The sequence below is a fragment of the Mercenaria mercenaria genome, chromosome 1 (genome assembly GCF_021730395.1).
Source record: "Mercenaria mercenaria strain notata chromosome 1, MADL_Memer_1, whole genome shotgun sequence".
NCBI lineage: Eukaryota > Metazoa > Mollusca > Bivalvia > Venerida > Veneridae > Mercenaria > Mercenaria mercenaria.
The window spans coordinates 30842714-30861091 of NC_069361.1; the positions used below are offsets into that span (position 1 = coordinate 30842714).

Sequence of the window (18378 nt, forward strand, 5' to 3'; positions counted from 1 at the left end):
ATGTGCTTGTTTTTAAGATATTTGCCCATAATTAAAGAGTTCCGCGTTAATCATCCTGGTTTTAAGACTAGTTTTGAATTATATAACGTGTAATTTTTTAATGTCATAGTTTATCACAAGAGAGAAAATAACATTGCCGTTGTAATGGTTTTGATGATTGCCATTCATTAAATTATTTTCCTTTCCACATGTCGGCTCCAGTCATTATTCTACGGTATCCGGATAAATGACGTTACGCCATTGCTTCCCATTGACATTGTCTAAACGCAAAAACTGCAACTCGAGCAGCACCGGATATTTTGAGGAATACATCTATTTTTCGTAAACTTTATTTACAATTAAGAGTCCTAATTAACTTGACTATGAATTTATGTATCGCTCTACACAATATGCCCCTTGTTTTTGTACACTAGACATCAATAGCTATGTTTTAAAATATTTGTTTCACTGAAACACTGTGTCATTCTATGATATATATTTTACTGAGCAACTGCCAAGACCCGCACATGCCAAATGGACCTAACACTATGGCAGTTTGGTAACTTCATCTAACTGCTACACATGTGGAAAAAATCGCATATTCGAACCGTGTGCAAAGCTGTCATTATCATTATTTATTTATTTATTATTCATTTAATATTCTCCACAACGTCAAGATTACATCTGCAATGAAGGGTTACCTCGCATATTAAAGGTATACCAGGTTTTTTTTTGCTGTTATCGTATTTGAAATCAGTGTTTAATTTAATGCATTGCATCTGCATCTGCATTTTGGCAGGTTTTTGATACCTCACATATCAAAGATATACTAGGTTGGTTTTTTTTGTTGTTGTTGTTTTTTCTTGGTTGTAATCGTATTTGAAATCTTCGTCTGTGTTTAATATAATGCGCCCCATATGGGACGATCTGTGTATGAAAAGAATTGGAACCACTGTCTTACCCTTGCATGATCGTAAGAGGCGACTAATAGGGTATTAACACTCGGTTTTACTGTAACTCTGTGATTCCAGCAGGTATGCAAATTTTGATTCCAAACTTGATGTTTTTATTTCGATGTAAATGAGATATAAAACCAAAATTTGTAGTCCTGTATGGTGCCATATAACTTATACTGTGTTGGTGCGCCGTTAAACCTAAATCAGTCAAAACCAAAAATTTGACCCACTTTAGAAAATTCCTTGTCGCCTTCATTCTTGTTCATCTATTACAAACACATGATGAATAAATTACATTGGAAAGAGGTTTTTACTTTTGCCAGGGCATATTCTTTGTTTTTTAGTCGATTTTCTAAGTGCAGTAGGACTGAAATAAAAGCTTTCTGCTCATTTCAGCCATGTCGCCAAGTATACTGAGCCAAATAATAACTCTGTTGATAGCACTAGAGTACATCTGTGCACAAAACCTACATGCAGTGTTATGAAAGAGGGTTCATTGTAATTGCGGAAGGACATTTTCAATAGCATAAACACAAAATGCATTCATCCCGGTCATAATTATTACTGTCGCCTAAAACAGCTCTCACCTACCGTAACAATAACTAATATATTAACAAAGTATTTTGAAAAAGGTATAGATGAGACAAAATTGACACAAACTGTCGTCAAATGATATAACTTTATTAAAATAACTCCCTTGTTACTATCTGATAAGTAAATAGTTCTGATATTATCGTTTCCAGTTCATTTTTATCTTGTCGCGATTTAAAGATCTCTCCTCTGTAACGGGGACTTCTTCAAATGTACGTGATAACAATGGTGTTTTCTGAAACTGAAACTGAAACTGAAACTGAAACTAGTTTATTTGCTTAAACGCCTATTTCTACATTTAAAACATATTCAATGGCGTTTTACAATACAAGTTGAAATAAAATATTAAATATAAAATATTTTAAATAAGATTAATTTAAACGAATCAAAATAGCAATTATTAATTTAAAGTCAATGATAATACTATATTTTAAAATATTACTAACATACAATTATCACAGACAAACATTAAATTTCTATCACTGTCACCAGCATCACTGTTTTAAAACTCAGTCAAAACTTAGAATAATGCAAAGTAGTCTCTGAAGAAATGCGTTTTTCCTCTGTGTCTGTATCATTTACCTTGAATGCATCAGTAAGAAGGCTTGTTTTTAGTATATGACATCTAGGTATCGAACAGGTATCTAATATTGAAATAATTTTATCTCTTCCGTAACGTATCACTTCCGTAACATAACATCTTAGCTGTTCTAACTGTCTACTGAAATGCGGAAAACACAATAAAGTTTTTCTCATGCGTCACTCAAAGGAAGCAGAGGCTGATCTGCAAAGACTTTTAAGTGTAATTTTAAATTATTGGTGGAACAGTATTTTAAGTAAATGAGGTAAGTTCATAGTTATATACAAAAAAGCATTCTACTACATGATGTTTATGAGATTATGTTTTAAGGTGTTGGAATGTGTTTTCTCTGCTTTTCCAATTTGGTTTGAACGTAAAACTATACATAAAATATAGCGCTGAAATAAATATGCCTCTTTTAAACATATCCGTTACGGAGGCGATAACGTGTTCGTAAATTCCAGTGCGACATTCAAATTTCATACATGAAAGTTTGGCCAAAGAGATATGTGAAGACTGACTCAGATTCAAGAAATACATATTTTTTCTGACTATTTCACCGGTAGAAAAGTGATATAGAGCTTGATTTTTTCCACAATACCGTTATTGAGGTGAGATATTTTGTCTGACTGCATTGAACTTGTCCTTATTTAGTCACTGCACAAATATGATCTGGTTTCAGTAATGTTCTCGTCATTATGTAATATTTAAAATCTTACTAACTTTTTTTAAAAAAGAAATGTGCCTTCGGCGACCACAAGTTTTATTCTGTTACCGAGAAGATATTATGTTACGGAGGTTACATAGAAATTTTATTCTTTATGTAGTAGAAATAAGGTATTCTTAGACTTGTTTTATTGTAATTAGTTTTCTCTGAATTTCCTTTTTTGACAAATTTGACTATTTTTCTTCCATGTGCAAAGAAAATATAGTGACACATATGACTTACAATGATTTGAACGGACTTAATCAAGCCGAGTCTGCTATTATTTTAGTTGACTGCATTCTTTGCTTTCAAAGAGTCTTTACATAATTTATTATCCAATAGAAACAGTTGTATGTTGAACGTCCGAAACATCGATGCGACAGAATAAAAGACAGAAAATGTTAGTAAGGAAGTAAGGTAACGTTTATTAACGTTATTAATTGAGTTGGAATTGTTCAGAAAATGGTTGACAAACACACTAATATCAGAAAAGTATCCGACAAATGCAAATTCAACTGTTGCTGACAAATCACAGAAATGTATGTGCGAGGAGAGATGGATGGCTGCGTAATTTAAGACATGGCTCATGATAAAGTTCAGATTAATTTTTGTACTGAATCTTGGAAATATAGTAACAAATGCAAAGTCCCATTCGTCAAAGATGTAAAAAGAATAAAAGAAATCAGACGTATACAAAATAGTTGATTATTTAGAAAAGACAGGAACATCAAGAAATGTTCGATGTTCTTTGACGGAGATCATAGATGGAAAGGATAGAAAGCCTGCACCATGAGAGGGTTTTATCATTTGAACTGTTTCTAAAGAGCCCTGACATTTTATATTATGGCCGCTAATCTATTACACACAGCAGTTTGATTATAGGCTTAACTATACATGTAACACAATTTCCGTAACGCATTATCACTTCCGTTACTAGATGCTCCAATTTTGCTGTATATACAGATTTTGTATAAATGTCACACATGGTAGTTTAGTTTAGTTGCTGTTTAATCTTATGCAGGTAATTGTTTGGAAATGTACTGTTTCAATGGTTGTCTCTTTAATGAAATGTATTGTTTTTGAATTTATGTTAGGTGACAGGTTTCTAATACTAGCAGTGCCAGAACTGTAATATGTCAACTTATTGTGTTGTGTTTTAATAGTTCTTTAAAACATCTGATAAAGTTCCAAAACCCTGTTCCCATGGTAGAAAAAACAACAATATATTCTTTAGGCTTATGTTTTCATTTTGTTGTAAATTTTATCACTTCCGTTACGGAGTTGTATGTTTTTAGAATCGCTATTCAAGCACTGTAATATACGTAGCACATCTGCAACTTATTGTGTGGTGTTAAGGACATTCTAAATTGACAGAGGGTTGCCAATTTTCTTGTATACGATGCTCAATTTAATAATTATAACGAGTGTAAATATTCAAAAAATTTTTTTAAAAAATACAGCTTAAAAATGTCAGTCATATACCTTTATTCTCTCTCGGTATCGACGGTAGAAAATGTCATATTGATTGGATTGTGTGTCGGACGTGTTTTTCAATTATGGTTCATTAAAGAGTTTCTTTTGAATAAGTAACTGCGTTATTGTTTAATTTCCTAATATCCAAAAATATAGATGGTCACTAAATTCTACCCTCCGTAACATGAGTAAATGCACATATGTATCAACATTCGATATTGTTTAAACGCTATCAATGTTGTGGTAGAGTTTTTTGGTTTAAACATATTTTATTTTGCAATATTTACACCATGATTACAAATATACAATAAAGGATTGGACAGGAAGCTTTATAAGCTTAAGGTTGTCCTCTCCCTTAAATTTTTCAGAGACAACCAGGAGATGTTGGACTTTTGAATAAAACAAGTTAAGAACTGTTATTTAACATTCACATTTATAAGATTTTTTTAATTGTAAGTGGGTCAAATTTTTGGTTTTGGCTGAAATAAAATAAAAATAAAATTAATTTAATGCATTGCGTCTGCATCAGCAATTTGACAGGGTTTTTCTAAACCCACACATATATGCAAATATTTCAAGTTTTCTCACGGGAAACTTAACACTTTTTAGTCAAATTAAAAATCTAATTTTGGCAAAGACAAATTCAAACTGCGTGAATTGCTAAATAGTATTTCTGTATTCAGATCTGGATATAGATTGATAGATGTTATTGCAACCATTAATAAAGTCTTCGATATCACGTAAGCAATGTTATATTTAGTGTCACGTTTTTTGTACTCGAGATAACGGGTGTTACGAGGTTCAGTGGACAAAGTGGTATGTAGGTATGTTTGTAGAAAACGAGCACTCGGTTGTTGCCGTAAAAACTACAAACTGCAAAGAAGATAAGTATGATATACAGAAATGAAGCACTGCCAGTATGACCAGCTTTGTAAGCAATGTGTAATTTTGAAAGAAGAAGAATATACATAGGTGTTGCCGTTCCTGTGTGGTGCCCAGTGTGTTCCTTTTTATGTTTGTTTTGTCCTAGCTGATAGCTCGTGTCGAATTTGAATTGTACGCTCAGGCGTATAGGCGTATGCCCAGATACGTGCCTGGTTTAGAAGGAAACTTCTAACTTAGATTTAAGTTATCCACCATAGCTGGGATGACAGTGTAACACCAGTTTGAACAAGTAATAAACCAACAAATACTAAAGTCGATGGTATAACCAGAGGACCAACGAACCACAGCGGTGAACCTGATGACTATTTGAAAAAAATACTACCCATAGAACTCCTTGGACCTAATACCATAAAACATGGCTCTAATTGTTAGATATTTATCATGTTCAAAGATTTTTCGAGATAAATGGGCTAATAGCTATCATTTGCAAGGCAAATAAGCAGTAAACCTGTGAAGATAGCTATCATTTCCTAGGTAAATGAGCTAACAGCTATCGCGCTCGAAGTAGATAAGTTTATAGTTATCATGGTTAAGATTATGAACTGATAGCTATCATTTTCAAGTTGAATGATATAATAGCTGTTATATTCAAGGCATATGAGCTGAAATCTGTCATGCTCAAAGAAAATGAGCAAATAACTATCACATTCAAGGTACACGTATATGAGCTAATAGCTGTTATGTTCAATGTATAAAGCTAATACCTGTCATCTTTAAGGTAAACGAGGTAATACCTTTCATGCGTAAGGTAATCTTAAGCTGACAGCTATCATGATTACGGTAAATAAGCTAATAGCTATCATTTCCAATGTAAATAAGCTGATAACTGTCATATTAGAGGTAAATGGGCTGACAGTTGTAATGTTAAAGGTTCATGATCAACCTTTTCAACGTAAATGACATGCAAAACTGTGTAAATAGCTATCATGTTCCAGGTTACTGACCTGAAAAACTGTGTAAATAGCTATCATATTCCAGGTAAATGACCTGCAATACTATGTAAATAGCTAGCATGTTCCAGGTAAATGACCTGCAAAACTGTAAATAGCTAGCATGTACCAGGTAACTGACCTGCAATACTATGTAAATAGCTAGCATGTTCCAGGTAAATGACCTGCAAAACTGTGTAAATAGCTATCATGTTCCAGGTAAATGACCTGCAAAACTATGTAAATAGCTATCATGATCCAGGTAAATGACCTGCAAAACTGTAAATAGCTAGCATGATCCAGGTAAATGACCTGCAAACTGTAAATAGCTAGCATGTTCCAGGTAAATGACCTGCAATACTATGTAAATAGCTAGCATGTTCCAGGTAAATGACCAGCAAACTGTATAAATAGCTAGCATGTTCAAGGTAAATGACCTGCAATATTATGTAAATAGTTTACCATATTCCAGGTAAATGACCTTCAATATTATGTAAATAGTTTACCATATTCCCGGTAAATGACCTGCAATATTATGTAAATAGTTTACCATATTCAAAAAACACCGTGCTGGAAGAAAATATCAAACGCCCAAAAACCTCTGTTCCGCTAATTTCCATTGTCTGAACAGTATACTTCGAAAAGATTATGAAAACGCCTTTAAAAATTGGATTAAAAGACTGAAACTTTGTATATCACATGGTGTTGAGAATTTAAAGGATTGAGATAATTATTTTGGCATTGTTTGTTAAGCACTTCTGAAAATTGGCCTAGTTGCATTTATATTTGAATACCTCTCGTATATCTGCACCATCCGAAAAATGACATTTACTAGATCTAATATAAAACAAATTGTACGAATTTGTAACAGTTGAAAGAAAGATACAGTTGATTTGTATATTTGTCTGTAAAAAGCAAAATTAATAGTGGATCACGGATATCGAAGCTTGCCTTATCACTTTTAAAAGCGTGCTCAAGAGAGGTAGAGCCAATAGTGTGTTTCAATACACGCAACATGTGAGGTTTGTAATGCGTTTGTAAGTGCATAAGTGAAATTCTGGGTAGAGAGTTTCTTGCAATTGATCAAATTCCAGGCGCAGCCCATGTTATCTTATTACATGAAATAATATTCTATAATAATCTGTGGAACTATTCAGATACATTCGAAAATATCTTCTAAACTGTTACTAAAAATAGACTCATTTGCATATCTGGTTTAGAACATTTATAAAAATTATTGCATTTATTCCTCGTTTCTGTGTAAGGACATTTTACTGGGGCTGGTTCATTATAGAAATAACGGTAGTCCGAACACTTGCGAAGACAACCTGCAGTATTGGTAATCTGGAAAACAAGATTCGAGAAATTACAAAGAAATTAAGGTAGATAGGATAGTAAGCTTGATATTGTAATTAAAGAAAAAAACTATTACAAGGTAAGTCCTAATGGCAATTCAATGAGGTCCTGTTATGTCAATGCCCCTATTATATTCAATTATTGATACAAACACGCAGTATGACATACTGATGCTCATGTTAATACAAACACGAAGTATGACATACTGATGCTCATGTTAATACAAACACGCAGTATGACATACTGATGCTCACAGTATGACATACTAATGCTCCTGTTAATACAAACACGCAATATGACATACTGATGCTCACAGTATGACATACTAATGCTCCTGTTAATACAAACACGCAATATGACATACTAATGCTCGTGTTAATACAAACACGCAGTATGACATACTAATGCTAATGTAAATACAAACACGCAGTATGACATACTAATGCTCTTGTTAATACAAACACGCAGTATGACATACTTATGCTCCTGTTAATACAAACACGCAGTATGACATACTAATGCTCGTGTTAATACAATTACGCAGTATGACATACTAATGCTCGTGTTAATACAATTACGCAGTATGACATACTAATGCTCCTGTTAATACAAACACGCAGTGTGACATACTAATGCTCCTGTTAATACAAACACGCTGTGTGACATACTAATGTTCCTGTTAATACAAACACGCAGTATGACATACTAATGCTTCTGTTAATACAAACACGTAGTGTGACATACTAATGCTCGTGTTAATACAAACACGTAGTATGACATACTAATCGGCAAAATATAAGTAAATGTAAATTGTTGGAAGCAGGAAAAAATCGCTTTTCGAATTTTGGTTTTAGTATTGTACTATTTCGACTTGTTCTGCTTAATTAGAAGTTCCTGGAGTTTGCCACCGATGTTTAATAGATGTTGCCTGTGTTTCTGTGGACGGGGCATCAGGGTGGAAACAAAAGTCACGTATTGGGACTACCCATGTATAATCGTCTTCATTAAATAGCACCACAATTACAACCTACCATCATCATCATAAACTTATAAATATATATAACACCTTCCTCCACAATATACTTCTAACAATTACTTGTCTTTTGAGTGACTTTTATCCTGACATGTACAACTAATATTATTGAAACAGCATTTTATTTTACTCTGAAACTTCGCTACAATATTTCTAACCTAGTTCACTTTTAAATCGCACTCCCAAGACTGCAGTCCTTATTTCGTAATGTGCCATTTATACAGATGTGCTATTTAGTATGCGTTGACATACACATGTCTGGGTATGCATATTTATTTTTGATAAACATTACATCTATAGTAGCAATGTCATTGTAAAATGATGTTATATACTACTGTATAGTTAAGATATTTTCTAGCAAAATTAATAATATTTTATATCTATTGGGGACCCCTGATGAAGTAGATGACTCAAACTGTACCCATGCGTATGTTGTAAACTCACATACCAGGTAGAGGTATGTTACAACGGAAGTCATGTCTCAACGAAATCAAAACGACAGATGATCCGGTGTCTCAACGATCGTCTGGCAGTGTCGTGTCATAAGCCCTCTGCATGTTGGAAATTTCGGAAGAAAAAGTATTGTCTGTATGGTCGGATATTTCTTTCTGTGTATTTCACTTAACATTAATAAATACTAGAACTATATCTTACGCAAGAACTGAAATAAATAAAGTTGTTTTAATAAAACAGATTGATAACATCTTTCTTTGTTCAGATGTGTTTTACATCTATCATTTCTGACCGTAGAATCATTATACTAGTAACGCAATTATTCACCAAATATTAGTATTTCTGCTACTTATTCAAATAAAACCGAAGGCATTACTTTGAGAAGCTTTGAAATTGGATTTATCGTTAATGATACACTATCTCACACATTTTATACATAGTTATTCCAATGATAAAGATATAAGTAAATTACTGTCAGAATACTGTTTACAAGAATGCAAGTCTACAGACATTAAAAGGGATAAGAACAGTTATCATTAAAGATAAAGTTATTGCGCGTGCGTCCTCGTTCTGCACTCTTTGTCATAGCCACTTGTTGTTTCAAGGTAATTGTTAAGATAAAATTCAAAGCGGTAGATGAAATAAAACTCACGGTACGGTTCATCCATTTTTGTTTGTATGTTGTTATATAAATATGTACTTGTGGATGGTTATTCAAAAAATAAATGGGAGTAGTTAGGGACATCTCTTCTGATCTAAGTAACCGATCGTAAAATCTCTCGCGCCATTAAATTTAGAAAAGCGTTAAACTTCAAATAACACATTAACTTGATAGATCGCAAAAATCAGTAAAGCAGAAAATACGATTTTCAAAGTTTAAAGATATTTACCCGATTGTATGTCAAAAGTTTAACATAACAGTTAAATATTAGTATTGAAATTTAAGGTAGGGAATGTTGCGTATTGTAAAGTTGTTTAAGGTAGTTCTGCACGTTCGTATCGAAATTGTTTCTACAAAGTAGAATTTTATTAAACCCTTGTTTTTCAAAACTTCAGAATATACGTAGAAAATTCAACAAATACAAAAGATAGGGTCGTGCTTGCTTTTTTGCTACTGATGGTGAAATAAAATGTGTAGGTCTGTGTGCTTATTTTTGAGATATTTGACAATGATTAAAGTGAACCGCACATTTAAAGCCAATTATAAGACATTATTTTGAATTATTTAACGTGACATGTTTTAATATCATATTTTACTTTTAGAAACATTGTAAAAAATTTACTCACGGGTTGCCATTAATTCGTAAAATGATTTTCATTTCCGTACGCTGAATCCAGGCTTTATTCTACATTTTCCGGATAAATGACCTTAAGCCAGAACTTCCGGTTTATCAAAAGTGCAGAACTGCCTTAAATAACATTGTTTAATTAATATATATAACTGATAATGTCACAGACTGATTCTACATATATCATGGCAATGAGTCGACCAAGAACCTCCTACAGGTCGGACGCGACGAACAGAAATTTTAACCGTATCGATGAATCCGAAAATGACCTCCAAATGGACTCTGGTAAATCAAGCGAAAACGAGATCAGTTCTGATGATTCCAAAAGTGAATCGGCTACGAGCGATCGTATGGAAGCATACAGTCAAGCAATAAAGCAGTTGGAGACCCAGCAGCGGGATGTGACGCAACGACAGCCCGAATCGAATCCACCGATTGGTCAAGGGGCATCCGAAGGTCCTGTGGACCTACAAGTGCCTGTTGAAACTGGACATTAGGAATCCAGGGGGGATGTCCCAGAGTAGGAACAATACGAACATATAAAGCAGCAATCTAATTGTAGAACAATCTTTGCGAATCGGAACATTAAATGTGTGTGACCTCAAACGTAGAGCTAACTTTCCAGATTTTGTAGAGTTGATTAGGAAATATGACTTATTTATTTGTTACAGAAACCAAATCAGATCCCACTGATGTTATCTCTGTCCCAAATTATCATTTCATAAGTAAACCGAGAAAGCAAAAATACATAAGGAAATCAGGTGGAATAAGCGCATTTGTTAAAAACGGTCTCAGTAATTTTGTTGAAGTTCTCGAAACCGAGTCTGAATACGTTCTTCGGCTTAAACTTTCTTAGGCATGTACCATGCTTGAACATGATGTTGTTTTTGGTATAACATATGTACCCCCGTTACAATCACGTTTCTATGATAACGATGCGTTCGAATTTGTTGGAAACAGAGATAGCATCAATGAGAAGTGAAAATGACTTTATATATATTTCAATGCACACACTGCCGAACTATGTGATTATACGACCTGTGACGACTTTTTGTCAGATATTGTTGATATTGATGATTATCTAATTATTTTATTGACCAAAAATGTTAATTAGAAACTTACGGCATTAAGCTGAAAAGAAAGTCTGAAGACAAAAAAAATAATAATCATGGCTATAGACTTATTGAAATATGTAAAAATAATAACTTTATTATTGTAAATGGTAGGTTTGGCAAAGATATTCCAGGCAAAATGACTTTCAAAAATATATATCGATACTAGATTATTGCATTGCAACTGTACAAGCTTTTAAATTACTGAAGAATTTTGAAATAATTAGTTTAGATCAATTGTACTTGGATGGTCACGCGGTTTTGAACTGCAACATTGTAACAAACTGCAACAAGTTAGATAATAATCACGTTCATGCTAGAAACAGCAGGCCAAATTGGAACCCAACTAAAGCTGAGGAATTTGCAAATAAAATAGATGTCACAAACATACAAGAATGCTTAATGATTACAGCGACGGGCAAAATATTGATAGCTTGCACTTAGACATGATTTCCGATGAATTTTCTTGTATTTTTCTTAAAAGTGCAGAAGCTACCTTTGAATCACGTAGACAATTCGATATAAATAAACGTGGTAAAAAGAAGCCTTGGTTCGGTATAAATTGAAAAAAAAGCTCGAAAAATATATCATAAAGCTCGAAAGAATTTTCAAAAATATCCGTCTGAATATAATAACATTGCTTTAAAAAATGCATGCCAATCCTTTAAAAATACTATGAATAAATATCAAAATTTATACAATATGTAAATTAAAGAAAACCTTCGTGAAATGCACAGCAAAAGACCAAAAGATTACTGGCGTTACCTAAATAAAATTAAGAATAAGAAACAAGTTGACCCACCTGTACTGATCTACATGATTTGTATAATTACTTCAAGGACCTAAACAATATTGATGAATAAAATGATGACGATGATTATGACTTAATAAACGATGTCGATAGGGATGATAGTTGCCTTAATATTCCAATTACAAATTTAGAAATTGAAAAAGCTATAAAGGGCTTGAAAAATAACAAGGCACCTGGGATTGATGGGATATTAAATGAGTATATTACATGCACTGTTGTTAAAATGTTACCCATCTATGAAAAGTTGTTTAATTTAGTCCTAGATAATGGTATAATTCCATCCAAATGGACAGAGGGAATAATCAAACCTATCTTTAAAAATAAGGGTGATTCACAAGACCCTGGAAACTATAGGCCTATAACTCTTTTAAGTTGCGTGGGGAAACTTTTCACGTCAATTTTGAATGATTTTAACAGCTACCTTTTTGGTGTTTATATATGACTATTTGTCCCCCATAGAACCTTGCGTGACGATGAATACTATGATAGTGATGATTTGCCTGTCAAAATTATTAATACACGTACTGAACCTTATTGTTTGTGCTTTGGATAAAAATACCAAAACTTCATAGGCTTCAAACATATCAAAATTTGGATGATAATAAACAACTATAGGTCAAAAGTGTATATAAATATTACCAACAGTGTGATGCTTATATATTTCTTTGTATAATTGCTAACTTCGATTGATAAAGATTAAATTGATGCTTACTGCAAAGAAGCTTTATAAGAAGTGCCGGTGTTTGAATATAAATCCAAAACTTGAAATTTTCTTCCACTGTCAACTTATCTTATATACACTTATTCCTGACCTCAGTTGCCTTTTGGAACTTTCAATTCAGCCTCCAGTTTAGTTTTTGGACACGTTATTTGAGATGTTAAAACAATACTATACAGTTTTATTCAAATTACTTTATACAGTCTGTCTTGTATAAAGCACTTCAGTATTATTCAGCCCATGTAGTTAATACAACTTTTCGGGTAAACCATAAGCGCAGAGAGGTCACATAATACAACCTATCGTTGAGACTTTGTGACATGACTTCGTTGTGATGTGACTTACGTTGTAACATAACCTCTATCGGGATGAAATTAATATCACTTATCACATGTTTGATGTCTCTGGAGTGAAATAAAGCCATTACATAAAATTGAGTACAGTAAAACACTAGTGTAATAAAGCATTGACGTCGACGTCCGTTTTAAGTATAGGAGACGTTGGTCAAATTGGCTTTTTATTATAGTTAAAGAAAGTGGATTTTTGTATGTTTCGGTAGGAAAAGCTAACATGTGATAAAAAGAATATTACATTTGTGACTTTACACATTAAATTTATTAAACTCGTTGAATAAAATTGATACAATACTCGACAGAATGCTCGACAGAGCCTCGCATTTTATTATTTTATTCAACTCATTTAATAGATTCAAAATGAAAAGACACTCACGTAATACTCTCTATAAAACATACCTCCACCGCAGAAATTGGTTGATATCATCAAAACAAACTGTTTGATTTCTTACATTTTTATAATCTGTAAGTACTTACCGGATGAACTCTTTATACGTTGTCAAGTTTATATTATATCGGTTACACTTCGAATAACGATAGATATGGATGAAACTCAAACTGGTGTAAATACTAATCTAAATAACGGAAGAAACAAATATCCGATGACTAATTCTAATATTTTATACACAGTTCAGGAGTCGCCACCTTGGTATCTGTGCATTCTCTTCGGATTCCAGGTAAGAATTTGTTTACTTTTGGATATTTTGCGGGTGTTGGTGCGATGAGAGTTTCGAGTTATGACTTTTCAGTTTGTTGATGATAGAGGAAAACCCTTGAGACCTTGAGCCAGCTGGGTGGTTTTCTAATATGCAGATTTCTATACCCCAAGCGGGATCTGCTGCCCCGGGAAAAGTAGGTTGAGGTCGGGCACCCCTGGAATGATTCATAGCTTCATATTGTATTTTGTTTGTTGTGTTTCATTATCAGTAACTTTCAAAAGTAATCAAATACTGCCTTCAAATAAAGACAATTTTGGCTGTCAAAATGGAGTACTTTCTTTCTACAAAGCATGAGAATATGAACCCAAATCCGATTTTGGTCGAAAATTCGGCTTTTGGCTTTTTTTCGAGTAAAGATATGCAGTTTCAGAACAAAACTTAGTCGCCGTGTTGGAGAAATTACCACTTTTTGGACATCAAGTTTTAGTCAGAATGTACCAGAAGTGAGACAGGAAAACTTAATGAAGACTTCTTCTTAAAACAATATTACGACAACATATATAAGAAAATAATAAAATGAATATGCAGTTACTGAAATACTTTTTATTTCAAGTACCAAATAGATATTTTTTCTGAAACTCCTCTCCATAAGAGTAGTTTGTCAAATCCCATTTATAAATAATAGACTCTTGATAAATAAAGTTAAAACTGTTATAAACATTAAGTTTTGATAGCAAATAATACACATCAGTTTTGTGCATTCTTATGTTAGATATGAGCCAGACAACATTACAAAACATGATCATCAACCTTAATGTTAAACACACCAAATACATTGATATTTTTTCTTTGTAATTGTAAGAAAGACGCACACGCCAGAAGACATATTATTAGGAATATTATCCACTGAAAGACGACTACCATCACATTTTAAAGTTAGAGGACATCTTTGCTGGAAACTTAATGCGACGTAGTTGGCGAAATCCATAACTTCTTATTCTCTGAATTAATACTCGGTTATTTTAAGGCAGATTTATGTGGTAATATACTATTACATTGATGCGTATAATACATATAAAAGAGATATTTACTTGCAAAGTTTGAATAAATAGAATATATAAACAAGAAACATGCTGTTAAAATAAGCTTGCAAGTTCAGATACATTACCATTACAATGGCAAAAATGCACTATTCTTACAAACGTAACATTTTTTGTCAATTTTCTTGAAATAATTTTAAGATTAAAAGTGTTTTCATTAGGTTTTTGTACTTATAGCAATACAGTCTACTGTCATGTATAAAAGTAAAGGACATAAACACGGGTATGAAACGTTGCCTGCGGCACAAAATGTGCCGCGCTGAAAGGAAGGCATCGCGCTTCCGACGGCGCAGGCATTGCGCAGGATGTTTACAAAAATAACGAGCACGGTGAGTAAAATTGAATGTTTTTGGTTATTGTCTTGTTACAGTAAACACATTTTAGAAATCGGGGAATGCAGCGGGATGTAGTTATGTCTTGCCGACAAATCCATGCCCAGTTTGTGAAGAAATGTGTAATATTGTTATTTTGCGCGTGTTTTTTATCGGATACAGTAACGTGAAAATTACAAAAGCAGTGAATTTTCCGAGTTATTTCACATCCTGCAGAAAAAGGAATGATGCATTTCTGTAGTATATTATAAAAGAACATGATATCTGATCGATTGAGATAAAATACATGTCAAGGAAAAGGCATATCCCCTCGTTCTGCCGACTTTTCAGTCCAGTGCCGCAGGCATCTCGATGGTGCCGCAGGCATCGCGAGGGGCGCAGTCATCTTGAATACTATTGTAGTCAGTAGTACGTGTAATTTCGACCACCTAACATGTATTAAAGTACAAAAAAAATCAATAACAATGTTGTTCCTCCAGTTATTGTGTAAGACAAATCTTCTGAATCCGAACTTTATAATATTAATAGCTATTTTAAGAAGTTTGCAGTATTCTTTCTCGCTGTTTTGGGGAATGGGGCCAGGTCGATTCCAGTTGGGAAAATCACGTCATTTTATATCGAACTGGGATTATCTTCTCCTAAAATAACAATATTCAATTACCAAACATTGCCATTAGTAACAATCATTGATGCTTACTTCAAACCAAGGTACGAAAACCAGCATTAGAGCACAAAAACTGTCATAACATTTTTCAGCCAGTTTTGATGTTTTTGTTTCAGCATCAAGTATTGTTGTTTTTATTTTCTTTACAGTTTTGGCGTACTATTTTGATTAGCGATGAGCTGAGTTCCCCCACCCCAACCCTAACAAAAAAGAAAGAAAGAAGAAAAAAAAGAAATGGCGAAAAAATCAGTTTTGGTTTTCCGAAGAAAAGGAACTAAACAAGACAAAATAAAAACAACGTAAAACACGAAACTTCCCTTACAACGATACTATTCAGAAATTTTATGTGGAAAAGAAGCAAATTATGAAGTTAACGATTGTTAAGTATCTTGTTAATTTTATATTTTCAGATGAATGTGCATTCAGTGTATATTAAAAGGAAAAGAAAATCATTCAGAACTCCTTATCGTCAGACGTAAACTTTATGTGTACAGTCAGTGCACAGACCTAAATCATATTTGAACGACAAAGAGTGAGTAAAGTACGTTAATATTTTTGTAGAATTTCAGAACAAGTTAAGACCCATTTTGGACACATTTTTCGAAAGATATCAACTTCATTGGTTCTTTTCCACACAAAACTTGGGAACAGTAATTTTAAATATTCTTCGTTCGTATTTAAATATCTTGACCTAACAGTAAATTTGGTGCTGATGTACTGTTACAGAAAAAATGGCTCGAGATGAGCCAAAGAAGTTTCACGTTTTTACGATTTTTTGTTTGTTTTTGCGTTCTTTTTTTTTTTTTTTTTTGGAACGCTGGAACGCAATAACAGCGATTCTCACTTTTTTTTTGGGGGGGGGGGGGGCAGAGAGAGAGGGATTCAGCTCACCGCTTATAAAAAGTACGCCCGAACTGTAAAGAAAAAACACTCGATGCTGAAACAAAAACAACAAAATTGGTTGAAAAATGACAAATGTTATGACAGTTTTTGTGCTCCAATGCTGGTTTTCATACCTTGCTTTGAACTAAGTATCAATAATTGTTACAAATGGAAATGTTTGGTAATTGAATATTGTTATTTTAGGAGAAATAATCCCAGTTCGATATAAAATGACGTGATTTTCCCAACTGGAAGGGATCTGGCCCCATCCCCCAAAACAGCGAGGAAAAATATTGCAAACTTCTTAAAATAGCTATTAATATTACAAAGTTCGGGTTCAGAAAAATTTGTTTTACACAATAACTGGAGGAACAACATTGTTATTGATTTTAATACATGTTAGGTGGTCGAAATTACACGTACTACTGACTACAATAGTATTCAAGATGACTGCGCCTCTCGCGATGCCTGCGGCACCATCGAGATGCCTGCGGCACTGGACTGAAAAGTCGGCAGAACGAGGGGATATGCCTTTTCCTTGACATGTATTTTATCTCAATCGATCAGATATCATGTCTTTTTATGATATACTACAGAAATGCATCATTCCTTTTTCTGCAGGATGTGAAATGACTCGGAATATTCACTGCTTTGGTAATTTTCATGTTACTGTATCCGATGAAAAACACGCGCAAAAAAACAATATTACATATTTCTTCACAAACTGGGCATGGATTTGTCGGCAAGACATAACTAAATCCCGCTGCATTCCCCGATTTCTAAAAAGTGTTTACTGTAACAAGACAATAACCAAAAACATTCAATTTTACTCACCGTGCTCGTTATTTTTGTAAACATCCTGCGCAATGCCTGCGCCGTCGGAAGCGCGATGCCTTCATTTTAGTGCGGCACATTTTGTGCCGCAGGCAACGTTTCATACCTGTGATAAATACATGTACAATAAAGCGGCATTGTTTGAGAAAAACAACCTCCATATATGCCCATCTGAATTCGAGAATGGTTAAACTAGATTGAAGCTTTCATCACAATCGAGCTAAATTTAAAAAGTATATACTAAACTAATCACAACTTTACCAATTTAGCGCAGACTCATGAAGCAACCTAGTGTTTACTTAAGCAGATTTCACTGGTGGAAAGTCAAATAAATGTTACCATGACAACGATGTACTAGTCTCTAACAAAATTGACTTTTTTCTGTTAAATTGAAATAATCAGTGTCTGTTCCATATATTTTTAACACAAACCGTCTACCATTATGTATTATGTAACAAACATTTCATATTATATAATGCAACATTGTTTGGGAACTGCATAACTGCCTAATATGCCTGTCAGTATTACAAGTTTTTAATTTAAATTTAAATTTAAGACAGATTTGTGTGGTAAAATAGTATTTGATTGAGTCTGTTCGTGAGAGGTAATGAAATGTGCAACAC

General features: G+C 33.4%; 1 long non-coding RNA gene across 1 annotated transcript in view; it reads left to right on the plus strand.

The window, feature by feature from the left end:
- The window catches only part of LOC128556992 (uncharacterized), a 44618-nt gene extending 28364 nt beyond the window's left edge, over positions 1 to 16254 (plus strand). The window contains exon 2 of the long non-coding RNA XR_008370966.1: positions 16189 to 16254. This is a non-coding gene — a long non-coding RNA (uncharacterized LOC128556992). The remainder of the gene's footprint in view (positions 1 to 16188) is intronic.
- Positions 16255 to 18378: the final 2124 nt, after the last annotated feature.